Raw genomic sequence first — 20,627 nt, forward strand, 5'->3', positions numbered from 1 at the left:
GGTCTCAAGTGAGTTTTCGCTGTACTGAAACCTGGGAAGTCAGAAGGTATTGGGCAATCTCCTCAATTCCAAATGGTTTTAGTTTTGCACTAACCTTAAACCTTGGGGTTTCCACTTGGCAAAATTAAATTTCCTGTCTCTAAATAAAATGAAAAGTTTCAAAGAAGAATTTAATTTGCAAAAATATCTTACAAATGTATATGAAGAGTATAAGGTGAGAAAGGCACTGATTATTGTTCAGATTTAAACAATATCTTTGCAGGGCTCAGTGTGCTGCTCAGAATAAATTAAATAATTATGTCTTTATAACCAGCCACATATCTCTCCACTCAAACTTTATATAAAGGGTAGATATAGCTATTGATTTACCTCTGCATTTTGAAATTAGCGGTACAAAGATGAAAATCAGTTCCTCTTTTGTGAAACATGAATCTTCTTTCAGATAAAGAAATGTAAAACATGGTACCAAAATGATTGTTTACAGGGTGAATTAATCAGTGTGAAATTATGTTTCAATCCCCCAATGAGATCAAATGTCTCCACTTCAGAATAAGCATTTTCCTCACACTCCTATCCTACTACCAACCTAACACCAAAAATGGAATTTCCATGCAGAAAGTTTTTACTTGGTGACATGGACTGTGATTAAAATACTTTTGAGGCATGGACTAAGTTTATATTTTGTTAGGGAAAATATATATTTCATCACCAAAAGTTCTATTGAAACGTTTGTGCTAACTTGTTATTAAAATTGTAGGAAAGTAGGCAACTGTTGGTGAGAATGTAAATTAGCACAGCCACTATATATATAAAAAAAAAAACAGTATGGAGGTTCTCCAAAAAACTAAAAATAGAACTAGGATATGATCCAGCAATCCCACTGCTGGGTATCTATCCTAAAGGAAAACAGTATTTCAAAGAGATGCACCCCTGTGTTTATTGCAGCATTATTCACAATGGCCCAGATATGGAATCAATTTAAGTTTCCATCAATGGAAGAATGGATAAAGAACATGTGGTACATATACACAATTGAATATTATTCAACCATAAAGAAAAACAAAATCCTGTCATTTGCAACAGCATGATTGGAAGTGGAGAACATTATGTTAAGTGAAATACGCCAGGCACAGAAAGATCAATACTGCACGTTTCTCACTAATATGCGAGAGCTAAAAAACAAAACAAAACAAAACAAAACAAAAAAAACCACTCAACTCATGGAGATAGAGTGGAATGATCGTTGCCAGAGGCTGCAAAGGGTAGTGAGAAGGGGTTTACAAAGAGGGGATGGTTAATGGGTACAAAATACAGTTAGGTAGAAGGAATAAGGTCTAGTATTCAGTAGCACAATAGGGTGACTATAGTTAATAACAATTTATTGTATATTTTAAAATAACTAAAAGAGTAGGATTGGAATGTTCCTAACACAAAGAAATGATAAAGGTTTGAGGTGATAGATATCCCAATTACCCTGATTTGATCATTACACATTGTATGCCTGTATCAAAATATCACATGTATCCCACAAATATGCACAACTATTATGTTCCCATAATAATTATTAATTACAAATAAAATATAATTGTATGTAATTTAGAGTATCAGGCATATGCCCAGGAAAATTCCAAACTCTAAATGTATCGTGTATTTAAGTGGCATTTTTAGCCAAGTGATTCTTTGAAAAAGCATCTGAAAATTAGGCCAACTTACTGTTTGTTTTTGTTCTACAGACATGAAAACAAGGTATTGATACAAATGCTTTCTCTTCTAAAAATAAAGATCTATTCTGCCTGGCCTGAATATCTACCAAGTATGTTAAGTTTCATCCAAAATGTAACTTTCATTTGGGATGAAATGTTTCAGATATGTGAACACAATTGACAAAGCTCTAATGAAACTGCTGAGATTACTTTAAAATATTTATTTTTCTCTCTCTCTCTCTCTCTCTCTTTCATATATGTGTGTGTCTTAAAATGTTTCTCTCCCAGTCTAATTTAGTAAATACTGCAACCTTAATTAAGCTCAGCTTCTGCTTCCAGTGAGCAGTTAATATTTAATGATGATGAAACTGTTCCCAATATTTAAAGAACTAAACAAGGCCCTCCACAAACAATGTAACTAGAAATGGGGTTAAAGAAAATAGTGATAAAGGGAGGCTTTTTGCTTTAAAATAAATCAATGCCTCAACCATAAATGTCTCATGGCCTTACAGAGAAGAAGTTGAAATATGACCACTGCCAAAGGATGCATGTCTCCACACCCAAAACAAGAAAAAAATAAAGCAAAGAACAGAGAGTTAATTAGTTAGCTTCAAAATCTATGAACTGTACTCCCTTAGTCAATTTAAACAGCTGGAACAAGACTTATTAGAAGAGCAGTACATGTCTAAGGATGTAGTGTTCATTAAAAATGTGCATCCTTTATATTAAGCACAAAAAGATTTCTGGGGTCATTCAGGCCATGGTGATATTCTAGTCAGTGCCTTTTAATTAGCGGAATCCTTATTTTGGTGAAGAAAAATAAATAAAATAAATCTCCTCTAGCTCCATTGTGCTTTCCCTCAAAATCAAGATAAAATAAGAAAACTTCAGAAAACATGTCTTTCTGAAAAAAAAAAATAAGTCAGTTTATGTCTGTTATATAAGGTAAATCAAATTCCATTCTCAAAGATTTTGACAAAGTGGATAGAGTGAAAGAAACTAGATAGTGTAAAACATCAGTGTGCTAATCTTTTACACTCATTTTTCTACTAAAGATAACTAGACTATTAATTTGGTTTTACATTGTTTCATGTTTTGCAGACTTGGTATACTAGACTCTTGCATATAAGGTCAAATGATCCTTTTGATGTTAACTAATTCAGATCACTTATGAATAAGCTGCAGATATTGTATATACAGCTTTAGCTCATGTTACTTGGCATGAGACAATTGTTGATACACATTTAGACACCAGGTTGAGGCCCCTGTAAAATTATATTTTCTATTAATATCATGAAAGTAGTCATAAAACATAAACTAATTTTAAAAACAAAACTAGTTATAAAAACAAAACTAATTTGAGAGATTTTTAGAATACTGTAAACTGGTTTCCATTTCTTCACACCATGTCCACCTTAATATTAATGGCTAACTTTATTGTGGATTTACCACATGCCAGGCATTGTTCAAAGTGCTTTATGCGCATTAACTCATTTAATCTTCACAATTGAGGAAACGGGGGCACTGAGAAGTGAAGACGCATGCCCAAGCTGACATAACTAATAAGTAGCAGAGCTGGGATTTGAACCTATGTGCTCTGTGTCCAGAGCTCATACTCAATCAAGATACTGTGCTTCATAATACTGTGATAGTTCTAAATAGAGGAATGAGCTGGTTCAAATATTTATACTGTCTGGGCTACCACTTTCCCTCTAAGATTATAACAAAGACTGCATATCAACTGGCTGTTAGGTATGTCCAGACACTAGTTACTAGCCCAATTTTATGGCAAATTTATTTTATTCAAAACCCAGGGATTTTGGATGACTTGAGAATGAATAAGACAAGGCAATTGAATGTGTTTATTTTTGTTTGTTTGTTTTGTTTTTTAAGATAGAGTCTCACTCTGTTGCCCAGGCTGGAGTGCAGTGGCACCATCATAGCTCATTGTAACCTCAACTTCCCCAGGCTGAGGTAATCCTCCCACCATGCCCAGCTAATTTTTGTATTTTTTGTAACGATGGGGTTTCCCCGTGTTGCACAGGATGGTCTAGAACTCCTGGGCTCAAGCGATCCACCTACCTCAGCCTCCCAAAGTGCTAGGGATTATAGGTGAGGGCCACTATACCTGGCCCTAGGTAACCAAATGTTAGAAATAACCTTCCATAATTCCTGAAGCAGAACAATCAGCATAAACATGTTATCTGTTAACATAGCTTTTTAGTAAATGTTTGCACAGTAGCATTTTGCTAGTTGGTTTGGGAGAAGCAATGTCCAGTTATCAGGAGTTGGGTCATGAGGGCTTAAGCATAAACGGCCATGACTTGACAAAAGTAACAGTCCAGCAACATCCCATGGAGATTGAGAACTGATAGAAGTAGGACTCAACAAAAGAGGTGGTCTGTGAACTTCATGACTATCATCACCTCCCTAAGAGAAGAATCTTTTAAAAACACCACAGTGCCATTCAGAAGCAAGTTTACTCAGATGACAAGGGAGTGCTGTAGGTTCGACACTATCACAAAGCAGAGAAAGTCTCCAAATGATGAGAAAAGATCAACCTTAACACAAAATGGTACAAAGCGTTCTTCTGAAGCATTTCATTCCCCTAAGGACAAAGGCAAATGAGAACGCACATGAACTGCACACACCATTTCACAAAAGACTACCCCACCGAAAGCTCAGTTTCAGAGGAGGTTTTAGTTAAATGACCGTAAAGTAGATATATTTTGAGATACTGCAAAGTGGAGGTGATGATCTGCGGCCCTAGGCACTAGGGTTTGACTTTTTCAGTGCTTCAAATATACAAGTTATGTTTCTTTCTTTTCTTTTCTTTATTGTCAGTTTATTTTTGGTTAAGCAAACATTATTCACAAAATAAAACTAAAGGGTTTCAAATACAAATTAATATGTGGCTGCATCATGTAAACATGCCAATAAAATAAACACATCAATTCTATTCTGTGATTTATCATTTAGGTTTCTCCACAGCTTTTTAAAATGAGAAGATCACCTGAGCCCGGGAGGCTGAGGCTGCAGTGAGCCATTGTTACCGGGGGTCCTTGTTCTTAGAGCTCCTAAGATGGTGGCCGGCTGCTTCCAAGATGGTGGCAAGCCTCTTGTTCTCTGACCTGGGGTTCTTGGCCTCATGGATTCCAAGGAATGGAATCTTGGGCTACACAGTGAGTCTTATAGTTCTAACAGAAGCCATGGGTCACAGAAGAGAACCGTGGAACCCAGCGACTAGTGTTCAGCCCAATTAGGACGAATCTGGGCACTAGCCATGCAGGAACAATGGCAAGCCTTTAGCCTGATCGGGAGCGGCAATGGGCGCCTCGCTGGATCAGGAGCGCAGAGGACACCCTGCCGGATCTGGAGGGGTGGAAGTCAGCAGCGGGTCTGTGAGGGCGGCAAACAGCAGTGGTGGATGGCAAGTGAAAGCTCAGCTCAAGCGGTAACAAATATGGACCAGAAGAGTGTGCAAGAGCAAGATTTAATAGAGTGAAAACAGAGCTTCCATAAAATGGGAGGGGACCCAAAGGGGGTTGCCATTGCCGGCTGGAATGCCTGGGTTTATATCCCCATCATTGTCCCTCCCCCTGTGCTCTCAGGCGATAGATGATTGGCAATTTTTTTTTTTTTTTTACCTCCTGTTTTTGCCTAATTAGCATTTTAGTGAGCCCTCTTTACTACCTGATTGATCTGGTGTGAGCTAAGTTGCAAGCCCCGTGTTTAAAGGTGGATGCGGTCACTTTCCCAGCAAGGCTTAGGGATTATTAGTCGGCCTAGGAAATCCAGCTAGTCCTGTCTCTCACCATGATCTTGCCAGTGCACTCCAGCCTGGGCAACAGAGTGAGACCCTGTCTCAGAAAAAATAAAAAGTGACTAGACAACTGAGAATGCAGAATCCAAAAGTATATGTTATATGAATCAACTGTTTTGGAAGCAGGTCACAGGCTGTTCATACTTTGTCCTCTAATGTATTTGTTCCCAAGAAGAAATGAATTTAAGTTTCAATAGGAACACAGTATTTTATTAGAAAGATTGCTAAGCTGAGATTCAAGTGCCCTTAATTCTAATTAGTTTTAGATCATCGGTAAATTATTCTCCAATCGTGTTAACTTCTCTAGAAATAATTCCTGCCCCTACATACTTTCCAGGTGCTTTGAAAGAAAAAAGGAACAAAGTAAAATTTAGTCTGTTTTGGAAGTAAAATCAGTACAAAATGTAAAAAATATATTTTTCTTTATTACTTCTTTACAACAGAACTAAAATATTTCCCGAGAATTAAGTATAATAACTTTGACAGATTATAACTACTTTAAATCATTCTACTTCCCTAAAAGAGGTAATATATTATCATAGAGTAATTACCAATTATATGAGTAATATAAATTACTATGTGCCTAGGGAGGGAATTTATATACGTATAATGTTAGGAAACTGAGGACACTTCTCTTATTAGAACTGGATATTATTATCAAACAGTCACTGTTCCCAAAACTTAGTAGTATTCTAGGTGAAAAGGCAGAGGATAAAAAAGCATATCCAAGCTTTAATCTCATCCTCATAAATAACTATGTTTTATTTTTATCCTTAACAGAGATGTATAAAATCAGCAATCAAAATATGCGATTCTGTGCACTTAAAAGTCTTTCATGGGTGAAGGTTTTATACAGTATGTAAATCTCATCTTGATCTTTGAATTGCCTCATTGTTTGTTTCCCTAAATTATGAAGGAAAATATATTCTCAGGGCTCTTTTGCCTCTCTTCATATCCCTTGGAATAGATTAATAAATGGAGGAAAGTTGGTATTTTTAAAAAAAAAAAAAAAAAAAAAAAAAAGAATTATTGCTTCTTTTCAAGTGGTAATAAGCCAGTGCCCACTTAGGAGACTAGTTTATCTAGTCAAGAGACACTCTTTTACCATCACAAGCTTCTTTAAGATTTAGCGTAACGAACATCCACTTTAAAATCATAATGAATGAAACATTCAAAGTCATTTGTATTATATAAAAAAGCATAGAGCATCACACTCTACTTGGTACTATTTTTATTCTAATTTTGCCATGGGTACTGTTATATTTTACTTATAACATATATTAAAATGATAACAAGAAACCAGGCGAGTCATTTTTTCCTGGTAAGTTAGAAAGACAAAGCCAAATAAGAGACTATAAAAGATGTTAATGGTGCTTAAAATATTTAAAAAAAAATTGTAGCGAAGTGATTTTAAATATCATTTAAATAAATTGGTAAAATAATAAAATTGAATCTCGTTAGAAAACTGTTTATAAATGTTTGAGCTAATTTTTCATTTTTCTTATTTTTCATTTTAATAGGCTAACCTTATGGAAGATTGACTCATATAAATGTGAAATGCCTGAATATACTATGTGTGTGTGTGTGTGTATACATATACACACCACACACTTTTGTTCTCACAGTTGCTACATATGAAAATTTGAAGGTCCACGTGTGGCAGCTAGCAACACCTACAATACACCTTTTGGGGTACAAAAAAGTCACTAATCCTTTCAAAGGGTTATAATAGTCAAATAATTAAAATAACTTCATTTCTTTTGGGTTCCACACATTTAGACACCAGCATGATTCTTGCCCAGTCACCTGTTATGTAGCATTCCATAAGTTTCTCTATGCTCCACAAAGATAGGCTTCTGTGATCAAAGGATTTAGAGAAATTGTTGGGTTAAACAGAACTAAACTGCACTAACACGCAGTTAACAGAACTAAACTGTCTTTCATGCAATACCTCTCAGAGCCTTTTCTCAGCTAAAAAGCATTGTGATGCTCCTTGGAGGGAAAATATAATAGGTCTCCCAAAGAAACATTAAGTCTTCCAGAATAGACATCATTTCCCTTCCAACAGATCTGAATATATATCAAGAAAGGGCCGTTTGAACAAGTGGTGAGGAAGGAGGAGGCATTAGAGGAACAACACAGAATCCTTAGAATTATGAAGCTTTGAAACATCATCCTTAATTGACACCCTGCTAAACCAATTATGGTTTTCTCTAAACTAATGGTTCCCAAACTTCAGTGTTTGCCAGAATTACCAGCAGAGTTTCTTGAAACACAAAGTGCCAGGCCTCCCCACAGAGTTTCTGATTCAGTAGGTGTGGGTGAGGTGATAATTTACATTTCTAAATGTGTCCAGGTGAAGTTGATGTTGCTAGTCTGCCACACTTTTGAGAACCCCTGCTCTAAGGGAATGTTGTCCTATCCGATAATGGATTTAGTTATTTGCTACACATTTTATTATGGTACTGATAATTCAGTTTCCAAAAGGTTATACTGAAGAAATTTGGACACCTTCATTCTACATCTCTGACATGAGTAATGATGTTAGCAGCCACGTAAAAGAAGGCCGGTCTAGGTCATGAAGGATTGGCCTTCTCAAAATCTATTCTACTACTCCTAGGAAACATATTCACTTTCTGTTTACAAAGTAGGGCTATTAGTTATGATGGTAAGTATGTATATGAGAGCTCTGTATTGTATGTTGCTTACATTTGCTGTATAAACATTTCCAAAGTGTTTTCTAAATGTTTTCTGTGTACCCAAATTTGAACGAATAAAGGATTCTTTAAAAACTGCCCCTCAGCTCTCCAATAAACTCACACCTTTACTCACTACAGAAATCCCAATCATTTGAGAACATTACCGCTTCTCCTCACCCCTAAAAAAAAGATACCTAGAAAAAGACAAGCTAAAAGGAGGAAAATACTTTCCACATTGATTAGGCAAACAATTTAATGCTGACCACAGCATTTCAGCACAGATGATCAAAAGCTGAAGTATCAATAGATTACTAAACCTCAAAACAAGCACTGAATACAAGTTCATCAATTGCACCCTGCAGCGAGGAAGTAAGGAAAAAACACATCTCATACAACCCTTTCTCCTTTTTTCCTAATGAAAGAAAGTAAACGTCTAAGGAGTTTCAAGTATTTGTTATTTATTCCTTTCTGTTTTACGAGTAGCCCCAGCTGCATTTGGTTTACTTCTGAGTATCACTGGAAGCCCATTTTAAACTAAGGCCCCCAGTTAACCATACTGGAATGCCTGGAATACATTAACATGTCCAAATGAAAATCACTCAGATAGCCTTATAAGCTGCAAATAAGAAATGCAGAAATGGAATTAGCCCCTTCTCTTGTTGACTTGCTCTCTTACTACTTAGATAATTACATTCTTCCCAAAAGGCTTCAAAATGACCTTCAGGAAAGATATTTTTGAAGTAAGATTATTACAGTAACTGTAAAGACTGATATAATGGGGAAGGTAGAACAATGGAGATAATTGTATCAAAAACTTCAAAATTCTAGACTAAGGTTAATTGCTGCAGCTGGGCCCAAAAGGTAGCTGTGAGCTTTCTGGCAACCACACTAAATAGGAAAATGTACTGAATTGCATTTGCTCCTGTAGCCTGATAAAAGAAGACATACTGTTTAATACCTCTCCTGCATAAAAGTAAAAACTGTGCTAGATACTGTGGAAGAAATGAAGAAGATTATGCCATGGAAACTGCCCACAAAGAGTTTACAAATCTTCTCTCTCCCATAACTACAGAGGCATGAGTAGTTGTGCTGGTGGGGGACCTAGGACTTGACGCCTGCTTGGAGGTTGTGAACAGTAGGGAGATCAAAGGCAACTAGTGGTGCATGTTTAGTGGTGCTGTTGAAAATGAGGAAGAGCAAGTTCCATGGGGAGAATGAAACTTCTCTGGGCCATAATTAATCACAGCTATTCATTTTTGCTTCAACGAAAGCAGAGGAGTTTATAATGAAAAATATGCGATAAAAATGGCACAAACAATTCTCTCTTGGGGGTGGAGGAATCCCACTCTCCTATATTACCCTCTTTTCATGAGTATGTTACTCTATTCATTACACTTTCCTTATGTTTTTGTTACAAATACATTATTATTGGAGCTGAAGTATTTCAGAATGAAAAGCCTTTCTCAATGGGTGTCTCTTAATTTCTTTCTTCACTCACTCCCCCTCCCTCGTTTCCTCCTTCCTTCTTTCCTTCTGTTTTTTTTTTTTTTTTTTTTTTTTTAAATCTCTGACTTGGAAGCAATGTCACTTTTTAAAGGTATTTCTTTAGTGGGACAATAGGAAAATTTGGGGCGAAATAAGTGAAACATGTTTAAATGTTTTATCATTTCAAAGATGAAGTAAATGTCACATGCCACTAAAGTGAGGCCTCAAGAATTTGGAAAAAGGGGGAGACAGTCTTGGTTCTGTTTTATCTGTCAGTTGCCTATTAAAATATGCTAGTCACAATTATGGAAATCATTGCCAAATGTTGACACCAGCTGAATGCTGCTAAATATTTAAAAATCATTTTAAGGTTTTGTTGTTGTTGTTGTTGAAACACTTTTCTCAAATGTTCCAGACACCTTCCCTGTTTTTGAAAGCAGAGTCAGTTGTCCAAACCCGAATCATACCTTGGTTATTGAGGACTGCACCAAGATCTCAGGATCGCCTGTTCAGAAAACCAGCAATCATTATTCAGGAATGGAGATGAACATGGAGAAAGTCTAAGAGACTGGGCTGACTGTACAAACTCCAAGATATAGTACATAAGCCTAGAGATCCTTTCTTAAACTTCCATATTGAAATTACTTTCTTATTATTTTTCCTATTTCTTTTAAAAGCATATTGCTTGGACTAAATTACAGTTATTGTGGGGTTTTTTTGAAGTGTCAATTCATGGACCCTCTCTATTATAATATTTCTTTGTCTTTCTATGTTCAAACTTTTTGGACTTTCAAAATGTCATTGTGTATTTAGAACAAGAGTTCTTTATGAAACTTTAAATATATATATTTTTGAACTAGACAGTCACCTTTTTCCACAAAATCCCTTTTTGAAGATTATGAGCTCGTACTTGATTCAGAATCACCTTATTAGCACTCATTATGCTTCCAAGAATACCTTGATTTGCAAGCTACCCATCTGCTGTAAAATTCAACTTCAAACATTTTAAGACAAAAAATGCTAGACTATTACTACATAATCACACTAATTATTTTAAAAATAACACTTAACAATGGCCAGGTAATTTTTTTAAAAAAAATCTGTATATAAGGTAAAAGCACTCAAAATGTAACAGTTGGAGAGTATCCAACATCATTTAGCCAACTATCATTTCTATAATGCTAAGGGATGGAATTAAATTTGCAAATATCAGCAATTTGCAGGCCATCAAATCTAGGTTAAAATGTGGTTGAGTGAGGAAAGTTGGCACATGGGTGTATACAATTTTCATCTATATTTGAGTAAAAACTGAACTGGGAGTGAAAGTACAGCTGCAGATGAAGAGATCTCTGTGTACCTCTCAGTTGAGCCCATATTTATTCTCCCTCTTTCAAAGTGTTTCAACAATCTCATGTTTCATTCAACAAATATTTTTCCAAGTCCTAACATGTACTAGGCACAAAAGATATGATGGTGGACAAGATAGCATCTAATGCAAAACAAAACAAAAAGTATGGCAGACTTTCACTGCAACTTCAAAGAAATCTGATGTTAAGATGAGCACAAGGTCAGTAGGCTGGAGGGAAATATCCACTGTTTTCTACTTAACCATGTTGGCTTCATCTGAATCTCAATTCCATCGCTAGTTTTCCCTTCCCACCGCCACCATCTAAATTAAAACCTTAATATTTCATACCTTCAGTACTTCAACAACTTTCTAAGAGGTACTTCCTCTTGCCAGTCTCTTTTTTTCTATCTTTTTTTGCACAAGCTGATGGTGTCATTTCTTATGCGTCAGCCATTCTGACTTAACATTCAACTCCCCAAACGTATCACAGTTTTCCCCCTCTATCTTTGCTCAGGTTATCCCCTCTGCCTGGAATACCTTCCTATTGCTTCTTCAAAGAACACCTCAAACAGTGTCTCTCCCATGACTGCATCTTCAACCACCAATGCTGAATATAATCCCAGTCCCTACCTGTGCCCTTAGACTGTTTTAGCTGTTAGTTTGTATCTGGCTTATGGCATATAACACAAGTAACCTCTTACTAAAAGGTCAGGCAAGAACCACATCTTTCCTAACTTTGTATTCTCCACATTACTGAGCCCAGTGCCTAACAAGTAAGAGGTTGCAATAAATGTTTGTTGAATGAATCATTTCTTTGGGGAATTGAATGTACATACAATTCTTAATGGATTTAACAGGAATTTCAGCATTAAATAACCCCTGACATTTATACAAATCCTTCTAGGAAACCACAACCAAATAGTCTCACAAATTCAGTGCTGCTGCTTGCTCTCATATGAAGATAAACAGAGGTAGTAGGATTCCCATGACATAAGGAGCCCTTGTTAGAACTGTTATGTGTGACAAGGCAGCATTTTCAATGTTTATGCCACTTGCTGATAGAATGTTTCATTTCAGATATTTTCAGTGGTTACATCTACAGTTCACCCAAGAAAAAGGCATTTTCCAAAACTACTTCTCAGGCTCCTTTGAAAAATGAGACAATATTCCAAAGTCAAATTCTTCCTACAGTGGGGTACTGGGAGATTAAAGATGGCTATGGTTTTAAAATTTGTTAGTAATACTGAAGTTAAGACTGAATTTCGTTCTATATAGAACACTTTTTTTGGTTAGTAAAAAAAGTAAAATAACCAGGAAATTGCAGAAACTCTAGAGATTACATTTTTATAAAAGCTGGAAAAAATTAAGTTTGTTAAGTGGAACAACTCCTAGGATAGGTATTTGTGAAATATTTAAAACAAGAACACAGAGTACATGGAGCTATTAAAAATCCTCAAATTGTTACTTCTGTTTTACTATCTTTCACAAATAGGAAGATGAACAAAGATATTAAGACAGTGTGACAATGTGGTCTTAAAACAATGTGGTTTTTAAAAATGAGTTCTCTAAAAAGTATTTGGAGCTAAGAGATTGTTGATACTACATTGTCATCTACTCACTGTATTTAGATGCATATAAAAGATGGTTAAAGAGTTTAAAGTCACAGAAAAAGGTTTTCTGTTTGCATTTTTGCATGCTAAGACAGAAATTAGAACATTACTACCATTCCGTTAGCTAACAAATCATGGCTGATACATAGGATATGTCTTGTTTTTTGTCATATTTAATGGAATTAAAGGGAATTTGTCATATGTAATACATTTATATTACTGTGGACTTTACATTTTCAAATTTTTGTACAGTTTTCAATGTGGAAACTGCCTTCATTGTCCACTATCTACTCATAAGAATATAGGTAGAAGCAAAGCCTAATTTATTTTCTACCAATTTCCAGTGGGTTAAAAAAAAATTTGAGCTTCAACAGAAAAAAGCTTATTTATGATAGACAAAAATCCAATTTAAGGCATACATTTAAACGCCTATGACCGAGTTATAGCTGCAAAACTGTTTCTAACAGATAGATTCTGTAGCCATATCTACTTAACTAAATAACAGATTAGACATGACATTAAGCAATTTTACATAAACTCATCATAAACAAGATACCGAAAAATGATTTACTCTATCTCTAGATACAACATGGTTCAATCCAAATACTGGAGATCATTTAGAAAATAAAAGGATGAAAAACAAATGGAATTGTTTACTGACTTTAAAGAAAACAATATCAAGAAAAATGGCAAAAAATGTGAGATAAACTTGTAATGACATCTAGCAGTAAAACTTGACCCTGGGGTGAGAATTGAAGGCACAGAAATAAAAACATTGAAAACCCAAGCAGGACTGCAAATCTGGATTAGACATCAAAAATTTAAAAAAAAAACCATAAATTTAAGAAACTGAAGACTGATTATGTAGCAGAATAAACATTGAAGAAAAAAAAGAGTATTTACAGAAAATAGCAGACAGCTAAGATTCCTCTGGAATATATAACCCCATAAGTCAGGGACCAAGTGACACACTGAGATAGAGGAAAACAAGGGTCACCTCAAGGATGGTACATGCAGAAAGGTCATCTGCAAAGGCAAAAAGAACAGTAGGTAAACAATGTTCTATGAATAATGTCATGTTCCTAGAAGAACTAATTGCTATTTCCGGATGCACAGAAGTACCTTGTATCCACATTTCGAAAAAATCTGATATAGAGAAAAAGACTTCATTTCAGCTATGCTACATGAAGAGATTATTTACTAACCAAGTAGGATCAGATGTATATTACCCTAACATCTAAGAGTTTCTTCTAGACAAAAGAGTTGAAATACAATAGTTTTCAAATTTCAAATTTCCAAATCTCTCCTACTTAATGGAGTTCCTGTAGCAAAGGGTCAGTATTAATGGTATCATCAAATAGTAGTTGGGGAATACATGCCTGGCCCTAGCCCAGGTCTTTTCTCACCAGATGCCCAATTACAACTTGGCCAGGAAGAGATGATTTTGAGCTACGATCCCATAAAACAACACTTTAAATAAGTTGGATTAGATTCCAAATTATTGTATAAAATACTTGACCCATAATAAGGCTGAATTGCTACTGCAATATTTCAGCTGATTTTGACAGGTTTCTTCCTAGCTGGCCAGGGCATCGTACTAATGAGTATATAACAGAATCAGACATCAATGAGTTTTATGCAGTGAAGATGTGATACACAGCCACAGTTATAATCCCCAGTTCTGGTCAGAAAACTCAACAATGCGGTGTTTGGGGAGGAGGATGGACAAGGGAGCAGAGACAGCTCAGTGTTTTGACACTCAGCAATTAAGCAAAGTTTAGTATCACAAAGTTAGGTAACTTTGTCTAAAAATTCTTCTCTTCTGCCTTATTTTCAAAACAAGTTATCCAAATAATTGTCCATGAACTAAATATGAAGGTTAATAAAGCCTTAATCTAAATTATCATGAATCAGAAACAATAAAAGAGGGAGGGATTAGCAAAGGAAAAGTTGGCTTATCCACGCCTTACTTTTAAGTGCAAAAAGTAAAGGAGAACCAGAAAACTTCACAGACAGTCCCAATGTCATGTGGAGCAGCATGACTGTGATAAGAGCTGGATGCTTTTGGTTTACTAAAGCAGTAGCCTAATTGATGTTCTCTCCATTTCCTTCTCCTTCACAGGAAAGAAGACTGAATAATGATTGGAAGAACGCTGGAGTCATCAAGCTCTTTTGATAACTGCATATGTGAACCAGGTCAAGTCACTCTCCCTCAATGGATCACCAGTTTGCCCAGCTGTAAATGGCAACAATTTTGAACTGAACGTTCTTCCTTCTACAGCCAAAATTCTTCGTTTGCTAGGTTTGTGAAGTGCTTTTATATGTATGAGCGCTTTCTTAACTATTAAGTTATCTGAATCATCGAGCTTTTGGCGGGGGCAATCTCATGATCAGTCACGACATAGATTTTAGAGTTTTCTCATCCCCATACTCAAAGTTTTTTTTTAAGAATAAAAATGAAAAGAAACAATACCCCACAATATTTCTGAGCCTCAAAGGACAGACTAAAAAAGCTAACTTTTCAAATACTTCATTTTGAAATAATTTTGAACTTACAAAAAATTGCAAAAATAATACCTGGAGTCCCTGTATACCCTTCACCCAGATTCCCCTACTGTTAAAAACTTACATAACCATAACACAATTACCAAAACCAGGAAATTAACACTGGTACAAGACTCTTAACAAGAGATCTTATTTGAATGTCACCAGTTTTCTTCCTAATGTTCTTCTGTTCTAGGATCCAATCCAGGTTCCCACATGGCATTTATTCCTCACTTCTCCTTAGTCTCCTCCAATCTGTGACACTTTCTCAGTCTTTCCTTGTCTTTCATGACCATGACATTTTAGATGAGTACTGGTCATTTATTCTGCCTCTCACTTTGTGTTTGTTGAATGTTTTCTCATGATTAGACCGAGACCATGTCTTTTTGGCAGGAACATCACAGAAATGGTGTGTATCCTATCCGAGGGTATGTGATATTAATATATCTTATCACTCATTATGTTAACCTTAAACACCTGGTTAAAGTGGCATCTGCTGGGTTTCTCCACTGTAAAGTGACTATTTTCCCTTTATTTATTTATTTTAGAAACATGGTCTTGCTGTGTTGCCCAGGCCGGAGTGCAGTGGCACAATCACTGCTCACTGCAGCCTCAATCTCCCAGGCTCAAGCGATCCTCTGCCTCCTGAGTAGCTGGGACTACAGGCATGCACCATTATGCCCAGTTAATTTTTTTAAAAATGTTTTGTATAGACAGGGTCTCGCTATATTGCCCAGGCTGGTCTCAAACTCCTGGCCTCAAGAGATCCTCCCACCTCAGCCTCCCAAAGTGCTGGGATTAAAGACATGAGTGAGCCACCATGCCTGGTCTATTTTTCACTTTTAATTGATAAATATCCTGGGAGAAATACTTTGGGACAACGAAAATATTGTTTCTCCTCCAACTTTTACCCACTGATTTCAGCATATATCAGTGGATCTTGCCGGCAACCATTATTACCATGGCATTTGCCTACTAGTGATTTTGTGTTTCCTTCATTTGTTCTCCATTTATTAATTGGAATTCTTCTGTAAAGAGGACCTGTCCCTTCTCCCCAACTTCTCCATTTATTCAATATTTTTTGTAAACTATGGACTCACGGGCATCTATTTTATTCTATGAGCTATAATTCAATACTATCATCATTTAGTTTCTTGCTCAAGTTATTCTAATTTCAGCCATTGGGAGCTCCTTCAGACTGGCTACTATGCTGTCTTGTCATGCTCCCACCCTTTTTCTAGCACTTTCTTACATTCTTACACCAAAAGACATTACAGTCTCATCTTGTATTTTCCCTGCTTCTGTCCAGAATCAGCCATTATTCCAAAGATCCCTAGTTCCTTTATTGGAGAATGATATTAGACACAAAGATGTGGGTACTAAATATGCTCGTTGCTGTTGGGGTGTTAATTGCTTCTAGGGCCTCCCAAGACAGAGCTAGGAAAGGAAAGCATACATAATAACCCATGCATATACACAGATCAATATCTATTCCTGTATCTATCTGTATACATACTCATGTGTCCTTTCTAATCCACACCACGGTATTCATCCTAACCTTCCCTTTTTATTTTTAACTTTTTTCCTCTGACAGTGAGAAAATAGGCTCTCATTATCTACTCTATATACATTTATTTGTTCAACCTCAGTATCTACATACTTACATATGCCTGTGAGGAACAGATTTACTAACTAGAATCCTGTACTTGTGTGCAATTCTTTTTATCTTTATTATAAATATAGCACCTCCAGGCTTCTTTTTATTAGTGTCAGCATGACATAGCTTTTCCCATCTTTTTACTGTTAATATTTTAAACTCAAAAACAGCAAGGAGGAAAACAGTATGCTACTATTTGTGTGAAAATGGAAAATAAGTATGGATATATTTGCTCATATGTATATATATAATATCTATGGGAAAGGGAAAACCAAAATATCAGTTTGGAGGTCAACTGATTAACTGGGGAAAAGAGATGAGGAGAAAACTTCACCGCATACTCTACTATAGTTGAATTTTCTTAAACTTTTTCATTGAGTATAATTCACAAATCATAAAACTCACCCTTTTAAAGTCTACACATCAGGAGTTTTTAACATATTTATATACAAAGTTGTGTAACTATCACCACTAATTCCAGGACATTTTCATCACCCCTAAAAAAAAAAAAAACCATGTACCCATTAGTAGTTAATTCCCATACCCCTCACCCCTCACTCACCCATCTACTGCCCTTCACAAGACCCTGGCAACCACTAATCTGCTTTCTGTCTCTATGGATTTGCCAACTCTTGATGTTTCATATAAATGGAATCACACAATATGTGACCTTTTATGTCTGGCTTCTTTCACTTAACATCATGTTTTTAAGGTTCATCCATGTTGTAGCATGGATCAGTACTTTGTTCCTTTTTGTGGCTGAGTAATATTACATTATATGTATATACCATATTTTGTTGATGTACTCATCAGTTGATGACTGTTTTTCTAAATTTTTGAATTATGAAAATATCCATTCAAAAATTAAACTTTAAAAAACAGAAACAAAATGAACAAGCCCTTCTCATAAAAAACAGAAAAATGTAAAAAAATCAAGCAAATAATGTATGAAAAATAACAACGTACAGAAAAGCTTCTTTGACATTTGCCAGGACTCATGGACTCAAGAGCAACTTACACTCGCAACTAAAATTTATTACAGCATGGAATACAGAGGAAAAGTAACAGGAAAAATATACATATCAGTAGAGTCAAGAAAAGCCCAGCACAAGCTTCCAATGTTCTTCCTAGTTCGAAGCCACACCCACAAGGAGTCTCTCTAGCAGCAAACTACAGAGGCATGTATGGAATGTCTTCACCCTGAGAAGCCCAGTTCTAGTCTCAAGGTCTGAGGTGCAGATGGGTCCTGGTCACATATGCACAGCCTGCTACCAACTGGCCATGGCAACTGTAATCCAGGACCCTAACAATGAATCAGTCATCAATCTTGATCTTGAGCAAAGCAACCCTGACAAGCTGTTATGGCATGGTCCATTGTTCCAGGTGTATATAACACAATAACCAATCAGTGACAAAATGAATGATGGCCACATTCCCAGGGGATAGTTAAGGTTTCCCTTGGAGACATACAAAGAGTAAGCCACCAAACCTGCTATATTAACTCTGTCCTCACATGAGATTTCTTTATTGTTAATCCCCCATCACTGGGGTATGAAATGGTGTAGAGGTACAAGTCACAGAAATAAGGGAATGAAGAATAGGGATGGGGCACCATTTGACTTCTACTTCACCTATAAACAGGAGTTATTTGTCTTCATGGAAATTATTTTTTTTTCCATTTAAAAATATAAAGACTAGACACCTCTGCTTTGTGTGGGCTTGCTTTCCCCCGATTATGTCAACCTTTCCAGCTCCTGGAACAGAATCCAAAGTCCTCAGCATGATACACAGAGCCCCACCTGATCTCTCCACCCCCGGGACCTCCCTGCCCTCATCTCCCACTGCCCTCCTGCTTCATGGCTCTGCTCCAGCCATGCTGGGGACCTTGAGTTTCCTCACACACACCAGGCCGCCGCCAGCTTCAGGGCCTTAGCTGTCGCCATTCTCTTTGCCTGGAATGTTCTTAGAAATCCTCATTACTGTCCCCTCATCTCCTGCATGCCTCTGCTCAAAGGTCACCTCATTGGAGGCCTCCTGGCCACTGTAGCTAAAACAGCTGCCCCTGCCATTCTCTGCGCCCTTTCCTCACACCTGACAATATATTGTTATCCTGAATATTTAATTATTTTTTACCTGCTCCTCCTCCAACTCCCAATGAGAATGTCCGCACCATGGAGGCAGGGACTGTTCCTGGTTCACGGCTAAGTCCCAAGGCCGTGAACCAGAAGGGGACAGCTGTCACACTCTGCAGTAGTATATGATAGGCACACACATATCACACCACTTCTAGGACTTCTCACTCTCCAGTGTTCTGTCTTTCCAGTGGCTTGTTGCTGCTATTTTCTCTGTCATGCTCTTGGTCCATTTTCCCTTGCTCTCTTTCTTAATCAACCATAACTATAGAAGTACATTACCAATCACTTCTAAGATGAACACTTGTTCACTTTTTAACATCTAGGACATTGGGATGCCCATTACGATCAATGGCATATTGTAGGGGATGATGAATAAATGGGGGACATAGTTATCAGTTTTTATAAAAGAAAAACTGGTCATATTACAGTGGAGAAACCCAGTAGATGCCACCTTAACCAACTGATTAAAGTTAACATAATGATTAAGATATACCAATATCACATACCCTCAGATGTCATGCACATCATTTCTGTGCGTGGGTTTCTTTTTTATTTGCCCAAACCACATGATCTCAGTCTAATCATGAGAAAACATTCAACCAGCACAAGCTGAGATGTATTTTACAGAATAACTGACCAGTATTCATCCTAAGTGTCATGGTCATGAAAGACAAGGAAAGACTGGGAAAGTGTCACAGGTTGGAGGAGACTAAGGAGATATAAGGAATAAATGCCATGTGGGATCCTAGATTGGATCCTGGAACAGAAAAATAACATTAGGAAGAAAATTGGTGACATTCAAATAAGGTCTCTAGTTTACTTAAGAATCTTGTACCAGTGATAATTCCCTGGTTTTGATAACTGTGCAATGCATGGCATGTAAGTTGTTGACATTAGTGGAATCTGGATAAAAAGTATACAGGAATTTCCTGTATCACTTTTGTAACTTTTCTGTAAGCCTAAAATTATTAATATTTCAAAATAAAATGTTTAAAAGGCGAGGCTGAACTATCAATATGTATTTGTTGGGGTACCATTAGGTCAGTGCAGAAGTAATTGCAGTTTTTGCCATTGCTTTCATAGCAAAAAACACAATTACTTCTGCACCAACCTATAATTGTAATTCTATTTTCCTTTCAAAAGAGGTTTTTGAAATGTCCAAAATAGCATTGACTTTTACCAGTCAAAGATACTTCCCTTTAAAGGTTAGCATCATAGAAAATAGAGATCCTTAAATAAAATGTTATTTTCCTTGACTCTCAAGATGACAGCTGCTGCTTATGTGTCTTTATAGTGTAGATAGACCTCTCTGATGGAACTGATAAATGGTGCTAAGTCTTGCATAATCCAGTGACCCTTGGGATTGCGTTGCTAGGCGTCTAGTTTTTGGTAAACTTTCCCTTGGCAAATAGGGATGAGTAAGTATTCAGTCAAAAACAGTCAAATTTTAAACTAATGAAAACTGCTGTGACTAGTGGTGCTATTGCAGAATATACTGGTAACTTGGGCCAGTTTGACCTACAAGGATAGATTCATATCCATATGCTTATACAACAGGTTTCACTTGTCAAAATATTATTTTTCTTGTGATCATATGTGATTTTGAAGACATGGCATGTGACC

General features: G+C 36.5%; 1 protein-coding gene across 9 annotated transcripts in view; it reads right to left on the reverse strand.

Annotated features, from left to right (window-relative positions):
- Window positions 1-20,627, reverse strand: part of MBNL3 (muscleblind like splicing regulator 3) — a 122,549-nt gene that overhangs the window by 42,637 nt on the left and 59,285 nt on the right. The window contains exon 1 of one of the 9 annotated variants that reach the window (XM_054545078.2): window positions 17,275-17,295. The exons of the other annotated variants lie outside the window; for them this stretch is intronic. The gene's annotated coding sequence lies outside the window, so the exon portion shown is untranslated. Of the gene's footprint in view, window positions 1-17,274; window positions 17,296-20,627 lie in introns of those variants that run through there. 9 annotated transcript variants of the gene reach the window in all.

This window comes from Pongo abelii, chromosome X, assembly GCF_028885655.2.
Source record: "Pongo abelii isolate AG06213 chromosome X, NHGRI_mPonAbe1-v2.0_pri, whole genome shotgun sequence".
Classification (NCBI taxonomy): domain Eukaryota; kingdom Metazoa; phylum Chordata; class Mammalia; order Primates; family Hominidae; genus Pongo; species Pongo abelii.